Source organism: Taudactylus pleione, unplaced genomic scaffold (genome assembly GCF_031769625.1).
Source record: "Taudactylus pleione unplaced genomic scaffold, aTauple2 ptg000259l, whole genome shotgun sequence".
Lineage (NCBI taxonomy): Eukaryota > Metazoa > Chordata > Amphibia > Anura > Myobatrachidae > Taudactylus > Taudactylus pleione.
The window spans coordinates 1,503,697-1,517,042 of record NW_028284661.1 but is presented as its reverse complement, the minus strand read 5'-3'; positions in this window follow the sequence as shown (position 1 = coordinate 1,517,042).

Below are 13,346 nucleotides of genomic sequence, written 5' to 3'. Positions count from 1 at the left end.
CATCATCCGCATCTAATGCCAACTTATTCTCCAAGGACACAACATGAACTCCAGATATCTCTAGATTAACCCAAATTCTAACAGCCATAGGTTCTATAATAAGGGTGAAAATAAGTGGTGAGAGGGGGCATCCCTGACATACGGTTTAAATGGAACCAAGGTTAAACCATTAGCAGAGACAGTGGCTGAGGGGGAATGATATAAAGCCGAGATATCCTGAAGGAATTTGCCAGAGAAACCCATCGAACCAAGATCATCATACATGAATGGCCTGGAAATTCGATCGAATGCCTTTTCGGCATCTAATGACATAATAAAAGAAGGAATTTTACCATCATGGTTGGAGTGTATCAGGTAGATAGTTCTCCTAGTGTTGTCAGGGGCTTGACACCCAGGGATGAAACCCACCTGGTCAGGATGAATTAAGGACGAAAGGAGGGGATTCAATTTATTGGCTAAAATTTTGGCATATAGCTTTAAATCTACATTTAGTAGGGAAATCGATCTATAGCTAGAGCAAAGCGACTGGTCTTTTCTGGGCTTCGGTATCGCAATAATGTTTGCATGTGTTGTGGCAGAATCAAATGACACCCCTTCTAACACCCCATTAAAAAGTATTTTAAGTGAGGAATTAGGATCTCTGCAAACTTTTTATAGTATTAGGGAATAAAACTGTCAGGGCCAAGGACAGACGATCCTTTAATAGATTTAATAGCTGCTAGGGTTTCTTCATGAGTAATATCCTAATTTTGTGAGCAAAGGTGGGCAGAAGTAAGTCTAGGGAGAGGGGTATTAGCCAAATATGATTCTAGATCCCCAAAATGAGAAAAAGTCTGATGAGAAGAGGTCGGAAGATTATATAATGAGCAGTAGAATTCTCTAAATTCATGAACAATATTAGCAGGGTCATACTTGATAGAATTAGTTTGTTGTGATTTGATTTTATCGATCAAGTTGAGGGCTCATTTCTGCCTCAACTGTCTTGCCAACATGGAATCCCTCTTGTCAGCTTTTGCACATATTCAATTTGGTGCCGCGTTTTCACCGATGACGGCAAAATGCTGTTTTCGCCATCATTGCGTGTTGCAAAAAGTTTTCGCCGGGTCCGTTTCCACCTTATTCAATTTGAAACAGGCGAAACTCCCACCCATGCGCAAAGTGGCCAATCACGCGAATCTGGAGAAGGGGTTTTCACCGGGGGCAGAAACTTATATGCAGATTGGCGCTTTTTCTGCAGGGTATAAAAGGCTCTGATTGGCAGTTGGTGATCCACCATTTTGATCAGCCTGCAGCATGGAGAGAGTGCAGTGTCTCTGATCAATTTGGCTTGCTGGCAAATTTACCTTTGGTGAACAAAAGTCAGAAAGCGAGAGCAGCAGCAGCAGCACCACCAGCATCCTGTGTGACTAGCAATCCAGGATCCAGAGGAGAGAAGACAGCATCTGGGAGCAGAGGAGCCAGCCCGTGGAGGAAGGTTTCAGCACCCATTTCTTTTTCTATAGGTAAGTGTAATCTGTCACCCAACTCTTACCCTTACTCATGCACCCACACTGCACCCTTTTTGCTCCCTATCCTCATTTCTGGCCATGCTAACTAATTGCACCCAGACCCATGCACACATGCAGGCAGTGCACCCCTATTGGTCTCTATCCCCCTTTAAGGCCATGCAAACTACTTACACCCACACCCATGCACTCATGCAGGCAGTGGTGTACCCCTATTGGTCCCTATCCCCCTTTATGCCCATGCAAACAACTGTAATTGCACCCAGACCCATGCACTCAGACAGACAGTGCTGCACCCATATAGTCCCCTATCCCCCTGTATGCCCATGCAAACTAATTGCACCAAGACCCATCCACTCACACACGCAGTGCTGCACCCCTATAGGTCCCTATCCCCCTTCATTCCCATGCAAACTACTGTAATTGCACCCAGACCCATGCACTCACACAGACAGTGCTGCACCCCTATAGGTCCCTATCCCCCTTTATGCCCATGCAAACTAATTGCACCAAGACCCATCCACTCACACAGGCATTGTTGTACCCCTATAGGTCCCTATCGACCTTTATGCCCATGCAAACTAATTTCACCCAGACCCATCCACTCATACTGGCAGTGCTGCACCCAAACGCCACCCCTATTGGTCCTTATTCTGTTTACTCCAATGTAAATTAATTGCAACTTGACCCATGCGGTGACATAGGCAGGGCTGCAGCCTAACGGCACCCCTATAGGACCCTCTTCCCCATATGCCCATGCAAACTATTTGCAATATGATCCATAAATTCACATAGGCAGAGTCTGCTGCACCCCTTTAGGACCCTACCCCAAAATTTTTGGCAACTGCAAAAAAGTTTTTTTTTTAATTTGGCCCTTACATAGACCCCCCTTTCCTTTCATTAGTATATTTGCTTGTTGTTAAGTTAATGTAATTTAAAATGCATGCAAGGTTAACTCCTCCAAACGCCCCACTAGTATATATATTTATTTTACTTTGTACTCTTACACCCCCCATAGTCCACTACTCCTCTAGCTAATTAGACCTCAAGATAGATGAATTTGCCACATATGGACACCAAACTTAAATTTTTTTCCCAAGCTAATAATTGTAAAAAAGCACAAGATCTACTCTTTAAACTAAGTAATTTATTTTTTGTTTTACTCTGTGCATTTAATGTTTTTTTTTGGTAATGTATATTCCACAAGTATATTGTCAATATTGTATATATTATATTTCTTAGTATTATTTTATAGGTTTGTTATGAAGAAATGCAGAGGGAGAAGAGACCGCGTTCACCCCGTTTGCCCCACTCTTCTGATGGGTCCCCGGACACCAGTGACGAGTACCAGGCATCACAGGAAGAGGGGTCAAGACAGAAGGAGAGGAGTGCAGCGTGGACAACCACAGGACAGGAGCGTGGAGATCGTCCCACCCAGGTATAGTAATTATATCACAATACCACACACACAAAAACATATATATAATAGGGGGTAAATTTACTAAAGTCAGAGGTTTTAGAAGTGAATATTCAAACTGATGTTGCCCATAGCAACCAATCAGATTCTAGTTATTATCTTGTAGAAGGTGATACATTAAATGTTAAGTAGAATCTGATTGGTTGCTATGGGCAACATCAGTTTGAATACTCACTTCTAAAAACTGTTACTTAAGTAAATTTACCCCTAGGGCCCTTATTTAATTGAATGCAAAATGACTGGACTCTTTCAGTTTCAGGCGAAATGCCGTTATTGGTGACAATTTTTCCCCAATGATGTTATTTTTGCTTGTTGACATTATCCCCGTAATCAATTCCAAAGACTTTCGCCGGTGCAAAAAACTATTTGTAAGAAAACGGGGATAACTTTTCTCCAGGCTTTAGATGGGGGAAAAAAGTGCAGAATGGGGGTTTAGGGGTGCAGGCTTAAAAAAATAGCCTTTACCCCTGGTAATGGCCTCTAAAAACAATGTGTGTAAAAAACAGTTTAAAAAAAATCGGGACACCTCCAAAAAATATTTTAAATGTTGGGGTAAAATTATAGAAAATAGGGAAGACACTTGTAAAATAGCTAAATTCTATCCAGAGGGGTTAACATATATGCAGCAGGTGTTTTCCTCATTGCGGATAGTAGTGGCAGGTGCATTGTTGAAGCATTTTTAAATATCATTTTAGGGACTTAAAATATGCTTGCAACCATTTTCATTAACTCCAAATTTGATGTCCATATTTTTTTTTTTTTTTTTTTTAAATGGTAAATGCTATTCTTCATCACCTTCTCAAAGCTGCATTTATGCACCTGGTGTCGCTATTTAAAACCCAACTTCCCTTCAGCAGGCAAAAAACGTTGTACCCATTGTGATCCCCCATGTCTGGACATCATTAGGGGGGTGATAGGATGTTTACCTGAAAATTCCCATTTTTTTTTAGCCGCTCCCAGTTTTGCCAGGTCCCATTTTTGCATCCTTTCCAATTGAATACAGGGATTATTGGGCACGCGCGCGATACTTTTCCACCTGAAAAACATGCAAAGGAGGCGAAAGGTCCAGCAGGCGAAAAGTCTGTACTTTTTGGCTCAAATTGAATACGGCCCTTTGCCTGCAGGACTTTTTGCCTATTTTGCAGTCTAAAAAGTATTGCGCGCGTCCCCCCTTATCCCCGTATTGAAATTTTAAGGACGCAAAAACGGTACCCGGCGAAATTGGAACAGACAAAAAGTCCTGACAATTTTTGGGAAATCATCCTTGCACCCCCTAAAGAAAAAACAGACATGGGTGATCACTATGGGTACCCGCGGTTTTGCCTGCTGAAGGGAAGTCGTGTTTGTAAATAGCTGCGCCAGGTGCATAAATGCGGCTTTGAAGAAGGTGTTGAATAATAGCACTTTTTTTTAAAACCAAAATAACAATGTTAATCAAATATGGGGTACATGAAAATGGGTGCAAGCTTATTGAAAAGTCCCTAAAGTGATTTTTCAAAATTCATCAAAAATGCTCTTGCTGCTACCACCCGCAATGTTGAAAACAGCTTTCACATATTTGGGAACTCCTCTGGAATCAATTACGCTACTTTAGTAATTTGTTCCCCTTTTTTTTCCCACCAGCAAAATTACAGTTCATTTTTTGGTGTGTACCCATTTTTTTAAATACTTTTTTGGACACACATTAAGCCTGAACCCCTAAACCACAATTCTGCATTTTTTCCCCCACCTATTCTGTGTAGAAATCTTATACCCATTTTTTTACAAATACTTTTCCCACCGGTAAAAGTTTTTGAAATTGAATCTGGGGATAATTGAAACTGGAAAAAATAACGGGTTATCGCCTGAAATTTAATACGGGCCTTAACGATTTAAAATGTTAACAAAATCATGTCGATGATAGACGAAATAAATCTGGCCAACATCATCACTATTATTGAAAATACCCATTATATAACACCAACACTGAATACGCAAGGTTCTTTAAAATAGGGACAACAGTGGCTCTATATAGAACCCCAAATTAATTCTGTGTGACAGTAATCCCTATTTATGTTTAATACACTCCTATAGGGATTAGTCTTGCTCTGCACAAACCCCATGCTTTCCTACAGGCACTGTTGTCCTTATTTGAAAAAACCTTGCGTAGTCAGCATTTATTTATGTCCGTAATTACTAGTTCAAAACACCTGACACAGTCTGACTGTAAAAAGTATCACATTGTACTTAGGGCCTGATTCAATTTTTAGATGAAAACCCATTATTGATGATACATTATCGCCAATGACATCAGTTTCACCTATTGTAATTATCCCCGTAATCAATAACAATGACTTTTTGCCGCTGTGAAAAGTCAAAGTTAAAAAATGGGGATAAGTTTTCAACAGCCTGTAGCTGGCGATAAAAAGTGCAGATTTGGGGTTTTAGGGGTGCAGGCTTTAAAAAAAACGATGTGTGTAAAAAAAGTTTATAACAAAAATAGGGACACCCCCAAATTTTTTGTACAATTTTGGGGTTCCAAAAAAATAAATAGGGAAAACACTTGCAAAAAATATTAAATCAATACAGAGGGGTTCCAAAGTATGCGGCAGGTGTTTTGTTCATTGCGGGTAGTAGCGGCAAGTGCATTTTTGTATATTTTTTTTAAATCATTGTAGGGACTTAAAAATATGCTTGCACCTATTTTTATGTAGCCTAATTTTGAAGGCCATAGTTACTTTTACCATAAACAAATTGCTAAATGCTCTTCTGCATCACCTTCTTCAAAGCCGCATTTAAAATGCCAACTTCTCTTCAGAAGGCAAAAACGGGGGTACCCATAGAGATCACCCAAGTCTGGACATTTTTAGTGGGGGCCAAGGCTGATATTCCAAAAATTCCCTATGTTTTCACCGGTTCCCATTTTTGCGTCCTTTTAAATTGAATACTGGGAATATCGGCCAAGCGCGTGATACTTTTCCACCTGGAAAACAGCCCAAGGAGGCAAAAAGTCCAGCAGGCTAAAAGTCTGGACTTTTCGCCTCTATTTGAATACGGGCCTTACTCACAGTAGTCCCTAATGTTTGGCATATTTTTGGGGAAATCAGATTAAGTAATCATCTTTATTTCTGCATGCAGTGATATGGTAGCAGTGTAACATGTTGTGGCAGCCTATACTGTGATAAATAAGCGCTAGCAAAAGATTAATTACTGATATAGGCTCTCTTTTAATACCGATTATTTATCAGAGTATAGGCTGGCACAACATGTGCCACCATATCACTTCATGGAAAAAAAAAGATGATTAGTTGGTCTAATTTCCTAAAAAGAGGACAAACATAGTGACTACAGTGACTAACTAAAATGTGATACTTTTTACAGTAGGAATGTGTCAGGGGTTTAGAGATATTAAATACGGACGTACATAAACGCTGATTACACAAGATTTTTTCAAAGGGACAACAGTGGCTCTTTATAGAAAACAATATTAATGATGCCTGTGAGTTATCCCTATTTCTGTTTAACACACTCCTATAGGGTACTCTTGGCCTACATCAACTCAATGCATGCCAGAGCCACTGTTGTCCTTGTTATGGGACAAAGTGTAGTCTAACATTTGTGTATTTCCCTTTTTAAGTAAGTGTCAGTGTTATCTTTGCTTCATTGCAGTCCCTATATTTTTATATTTTTTGATAGAAGTGAAACTTTTTTTTTTTAAATAGACTGTGAAATTATTAACAGCATAACATGCAGTGCCACCCTATACTCTGAGCCTATTTCCCTCTTTAATCTTTTGTTAACATTTATTTATCTGAGTATAGGGTGGCACTACGGAATGTTATGATGTTAGTAAAACAATGTAAAATAAACTAAAGATGTATAGTTGCAGTAATTTAAAAAAAATGATACAAATAGGGACAACACCAACTGTAATTACAACCTAACACTTTTAAATTTCAGACAGCCCTAGGGTTTTAGTTGATGATAAGTCTTGATGAGTTTAGTTTATCAATTTTCTCTATACACCACATAAACACTTTTATTGTAGAGAGAAGTTGGCCTTTTTTTGCTATATAATTGTTTGTAATTTATTGTTTCTTTATTATTTATGTTTGTAATTAAAAATGTATTTTATTTACAGCCCGCAGGAAAGAAGACATCCCATCTTCCCAAGAAGGGCCAACTGCAGCAAGTGGAAAGTCATCCAAGAAGCCAAGGAAGATCCGCTTCAGTGAGACTGAGATCATCGCGCTCATCGATGGTTTCTACAAGCATTATGACAAGATCTTCAGTCATCGTGCTCAAAATACATTGGCCCGGGAGAAGAGGAATATCTGGGATGAGGTTGCGTCAAAGGTTGCCGCATCCTCCGGAAGACATCGAGATGCCAATGTGTGCAAGAAGAGGTACACCAACTGCAAGAGACAAAACAAGGAAAAGATGAAGAAAGTTCAAGATCACGGAAGAGGAACCAGAGGAGGACCACCTTTGACCATTTGTTGGCTTCCGTGGGAGGAGAAGATCTGGGATCACATGAATCCTATCATGGTGACAGGTGTACAAGGCTTACTGGACAGCCACAATTTCTTCCTAGAGGGTAAGAAATTGTCTAAATTTAAAAAGTCTTGAATCAGATCTATCAAAAATGTTATGTAAACAAATTGTATTGTATTTTTAGACAGAACATCTTCAACACCACCAACAAAGAGGAGAATGATGGAACCCCATATGGAAGAAAGGACATCATCCAGCAGACAGAGGGATTCGACATCGGGAATGGTCCGAACAAAAGGTAATGGTACAAATATCTTATGTTTGTATTTTATTTAATGAAATTATTATCTAATTTATATATATATTTTTTTATTCTTCATTGTTTTTTTTTTTTATATTTTTTATATTTTATAGATTCAACACAAAGAAGAGCAAAGAACAAAGAGCCCACAAGACAAAAGAAGAAAACGGCCATGATCCAGCCTTCAATTCACTATGAGGAGGAGCCAATTCCTTCAACATTCCCCAGCATCAGTTTGGATTCTCCAGGTCCAAGATTGGAAGGTAATATATAATATTGTTTCCCCTACAAGCAGAGTATTTAAATAACCGTCCATTCTAGATACTGGAACCTCTCATTCTCCTAAAAATCATCCTCTCATCCATAGCGTTGTGTTGCATGTGTGTCTTCATCGTTTCTCCATATCTCTAATGCAGGTGAAGTGATCTGGAGAACCAATAGAAGAACAAACGCTAGTGCAAGTTATAATTTTAAACAATTGGGTGTGGTATGTTACATTTCAAACTTTCAATATTAATATTATGTATTAAACAGACAGCAGGATTCATGATCACATTGAGGATACACCAGCAACAGTAGTGGAACTTGGAAGACCAAGATCCGAGGAAGATTTGGGCATAGGTACGCCAGAATTCAGCGAACAGCAAGGTAAGTTATTTTTTTTATGTTCTGTTTAGAAAAATATCTATAATTAATTTCCAGAAGGGCCAGGTGTTTGTTTTTTAAAAAAGATAAGTAGATACTTGATTTTCTAGAAAGATGTGTTTTTAAGTTTTTTTTATAAATGTATTTAATTTTTTAACATCTTACATTATGCAAGAAGGACCAACGACCAGCACTGGAGGAGCATCAGCAATTGGACCTTTCTTCAGGCCGGATCTCCTGCAAGTAGAGGAAGATGATGATGAAGTGGACGTCGCAGAAAACACGAGAAGACCTACTCCTGTTGGTAAGTTTTTTTTTTTAAATATTTGTTCAAAAATGTTTTCTATAACATTTTTCCAAAAATTTTTAAAAGGTAGACCTTGGGGAAAGTTTAGATTCTGCATGTGTATGATGGGATGTTGTCAGCATCCCAGCGTGCGTGATGGTGATGGTCCGAAAACTGGTGCAGAAATCCTGTAAAAACAGGATACAAGCACCAGCACCCAGACCTTCTGCATCGTAAAAGATAAGTATTGGGTTGTTCTGTTGTTTTCTTAGCGTGGTATAGTGGGGTTAGGTATTAGGGGTAGTCTTAAGGTTAGTCACCTTGGAGGGGGTCTTAGGTTTAAGGGGCAGGGAGGGGGATGTTTAGTGTATGAACTAGGTATAAGGGATTCGTTTTAGACAATAGGGAGGGCTACTGTAGATCCAGGTAAAGAAGTAATCTTTGCTTTCTATAGGTTTATGTGATTTTGGCTTTGTGGATGCTCCAATTTGCGTAACTGCATCCCGCCTTCCAGGATTTGTAAAATAAAGATGTATATGTTTAAAAATGTATGTCATATGGTCTTTAAATATATATATTTATTTTTTTAGGCTTCTAAAAATGTTTTTTTTGTTTCTTTCAAGTTGAACAATTTCAAGTTGTAAGAAGCCTTCAAACAAGATGGATGATCATCAGAACAGTTTCAGAGACACCGTCGACAGAAGACTGGAGCAAATGGATAGATCCATTGGAAGAGTACTAGAGGTAGTACAAGAAGAGAAGACTAGGAGACAAACAAACAAGGAAGACCATGAAAACCTTCACCGAACAGCTGAAGATCATTACATCAATAATTTTCCAGTTATTTTCCGTTCCTTTAATAGGATAGTCTTTTCCATATACAATTATACTGTCTCAAGCATATGTAGGGATGGAATCCACTTGTCCAAGGGTATAATCTTCAGTCACTCAAAATAAACAAAAATACATAGTGTGATATTGTCACATAAAGAAATACACAAATTTTATTAGGATTTCAAACTCACATTTAAAAAAAATTAAATGAGCATATCACCACACAGTGGTATTAATCGGTGAAAGAATAGCTATATCTCATCCAACAAATGTTACCATCCCGATGGTGCCAGGTAAGAGGTCAAAAAGTCCCGGAAACTTGTTTCCTCCACAAGGTAGCAGATTAGGATGATTCCAGCTAATTCACCACAAGGTACACATTAATTGTATCACCGCAGCTTAAAGCTTTTCGGACCTATAGTCCTTCATCAGAAGCCTGGTGACACAATGAACAAATAGCCATATATATACTGGTTCTAATTAGATGATCCTCCCATCTGTATTGGCGCCATTCGCGGCACATGCCGCGAGCGGAAATGACATCAACGGAGGCCGCCGGAAGTGACATCATCTGAGGCCGCCGCACCGGGAAGTACGCACTCAGGAACCGCCGGAACCGGAAGTCATGTGTTCCGCGTCGACCTTTAGGACCGGAAACCGGAACCGGAAGTACCTAGTGCGTTTCACCATGCGTTCCAACTGAATCCCGGACCGGAAGTGTATCATTTAAAAAGTTATTTACTCCATCAAATAAGAAAGGATCCATTTCAAACAAACAGGTTAAAATGTAGAGTTCACATGAAAATCCATATATAGCCAACAAAGGGGAGATAAGAAGAGAAAAAATATGTATAAATACATAATATTAATAATATAAAATAACATATAATAACATAGAAACCGAAATATAGGAAGTATATAAATACATAGAATACATTAAAAATCCTATAAAAACCATTTCATTTCAAAGTCTCCATTTAAGCCATTAGGAGTCAAAGTTTTTAATCTATATATCCATTTCATCTCAGCCTTACATAGTCTAATTTCAAGGTCTTTGCTTTTCCATGTTGGCATGATAGCCTGGATGCCCCAAAACATTTTTATAGAGCCGGGATTTTGCTTATGAACATTTTTAAAGTGCATAGATACGGTATGAGTTTCTAGTCCTTTTTTTATGTTATATACATGTTCAGCAAGACGTGTTTTTAAGTTCCTGCTTGTTTTGCCAATGTAGACTAGATTGCATTGGCATTTCAGAGCATATATTACGTTTTTTGTATTACAAGTGATAAAGTCTCTAATTTGGAAGGTTTCGCCATTCGCTTGGAATTCCTTAATTTTACTTTGCCCTTCCGTATTACGACATATCACACAAAGACCACATCTGTGAAAGCCATGACTACGTTCACTCGTTCTCTTAGGTTCATCAATTGCACTGTGTACAAGTTTATCCCTGAGGTTTGGTGCCCTTCTATAGATAAAAGTAGGTTTTACAGGGAGCAATTTACCTATAGCAGGGTCTTCTTTTAAAATACCCCAATGTTTTCTAAAAATGGACTCTATTGTCTTATATTGGGAATTAAAACTACTAATAAAGGACCATTGATGATTAGTACCCTTTTTCTCCTTATTTTTCTTCACTAATAGGGTCCCTCTCTCAGTTCTTTGTACATCTTCATGAACCTTTTTGATATGTTCTTTTTTGTAACCTTTATCTAAAAACCTATTTCCCATCTCAGTTAATTGTTCATCACATATAGCAGCATCTGTACAATTACGTTTTACACGTAAAAACTGTCCATATGGGACACCATCTAACCAATTTTTATGATGCAAACTATTAACATCAATATAACTGTTCGAGTCCGTAGTTTTCCTATAGGTTTTAGTATTTAAAATCCCATCTTTAATATAAAGGCATAGATCTAAAAATGTAATATCTGTCTGACTAATGGAAAAGGTGAATTTTATATTGAAATCGTTAAGATTAAGGGATTCACAAAATAATAAAAGATCATTCCTCGAACCCTTCCATATAAATAAAACGTCATCGATGAAGCGTTTCCATATGACCAGATTCGCCCCCAGTCTATCACCACACCATATTATAAGATCTTCCCAATAGGCCATGTAAAGATTAGCATAACTGGGGGCGAACCTGGTCCCCATAGCTGTACCTATGTTTTGTATAAAATAGGATCCATTGAAATAAAAATAATTATTATTTAAAATAAATTTAATGCCTTTTAAAATAAAATCCTTTATATCAGCAGAAAGATCCGATTTATCTAAAAAATATGATACGGCTCTTAGGCCCAATTCAGTATCAATAATGGTGTATAAGGTAGAAACATCACCACTGACTAGAATAAAATCATCCTTCCATTCTACACCTTCTAATAGATTTAAAACATCACCAGTATCTTTTAAAAAGGCTTTTGTTTCTTTTACTAAGGGTTGAAGATAAAAATCAATAAAAGCTGAGAGGTTGGAAGTAATACTATTAACTCCTGCAATTATTGGTCTACCAGTTATAATGCCAACATGGAAAAGCAAAGACCTTGAAATTAGACTATGTAAGGCTGAGATGAAATGGATATATAGATTAAAAACTTTGACTCCTAATGGCTTAAATGGAGACTTTGAAATGAAATGGTTTTTATAGGATTTTTTATGTATTCTATGTATTTATATACTTCCTATATTTCGGTTTCTATGTTATTATATGTTATTTTATATTATTAATATTATGTATTTATACATATTTTTTCTCTTCTTATCTCCCCTTTGTTGGCTATATATGGATTTTCATGTGAACTCTACATTTTAACCTGTTTGTTTGAAATGGATCCTTTCTTATTTGATGGAGTAAATAACTTTTTAAATGATACACTTCCGGTCCGGGATTCAGTTGGAACGCATGGTGAAACGCACTAGGTACTTCCGGTTCCGGTTTCCGGTCCTAAAGGTCGACGCGGAACACATGACTTCCGGTTCCGGCGGTTCCTGAGTGCGTACTTCCGGGTGCGGTGGCCTCAGATGATGTCACTTCCGGCGGCCTCCGTTGATGTCATTTCCGCTCGCGGCATGTGCCGCGAATGGCGCCAATACAGATGGGAGGATCATCTAATTAGAACCAGTATATATATGGCTATTTGTTCATTGTGTCACCAGGCTTCTGATGAAGGACTATAGGTCCGAAAAGCTTTAAGCTGCGGTGATACAATTAATGTGTACCTTGTGGTGAATTAGCTGGAATCATCCTAATCTGCTACCTTGTGGAGGAAACAAGTTTCCGGGACTTTTTGACCTCTTACCTGGCACCATCGGGATGGTAACATTTGTTGGATGAGATATAGCTATTCTTTCACCGATTAATACCACTGTGTGGTGATATGCTCATTTAATTTTTTTTAAATGTGAGTTTGAAATCCTAATAAAATTTGTGTATTTCTTTATGTGACAATATCACACTATGTATTTTTGTTTATTTTGAGTGACTGAAGATTATACCCTTGGACAAGTGGATTCCATCCCTACATATGCTTGAGACAGTATAATTGTATATGGAAAAGACTATCCTATTAAAGGAACGGAAAATAACTGGAAAATTATTGATGTAAGGATTTTTTGTGTTTTACCTTATTTATATGGTGAAGCGCCATATTTTGAGGGGATATTTGTACTATTAATTTCTGACCATTAAGATTTGTGAAGAGTCTTTGTTTTCCCCTCATTGGCTGCATCATCTGGTGTACGCAGTCGATATCTTTTCTTTGTTATATTATAGCTGAAGATCATGACCATCACTCTCAACAAGCCTCA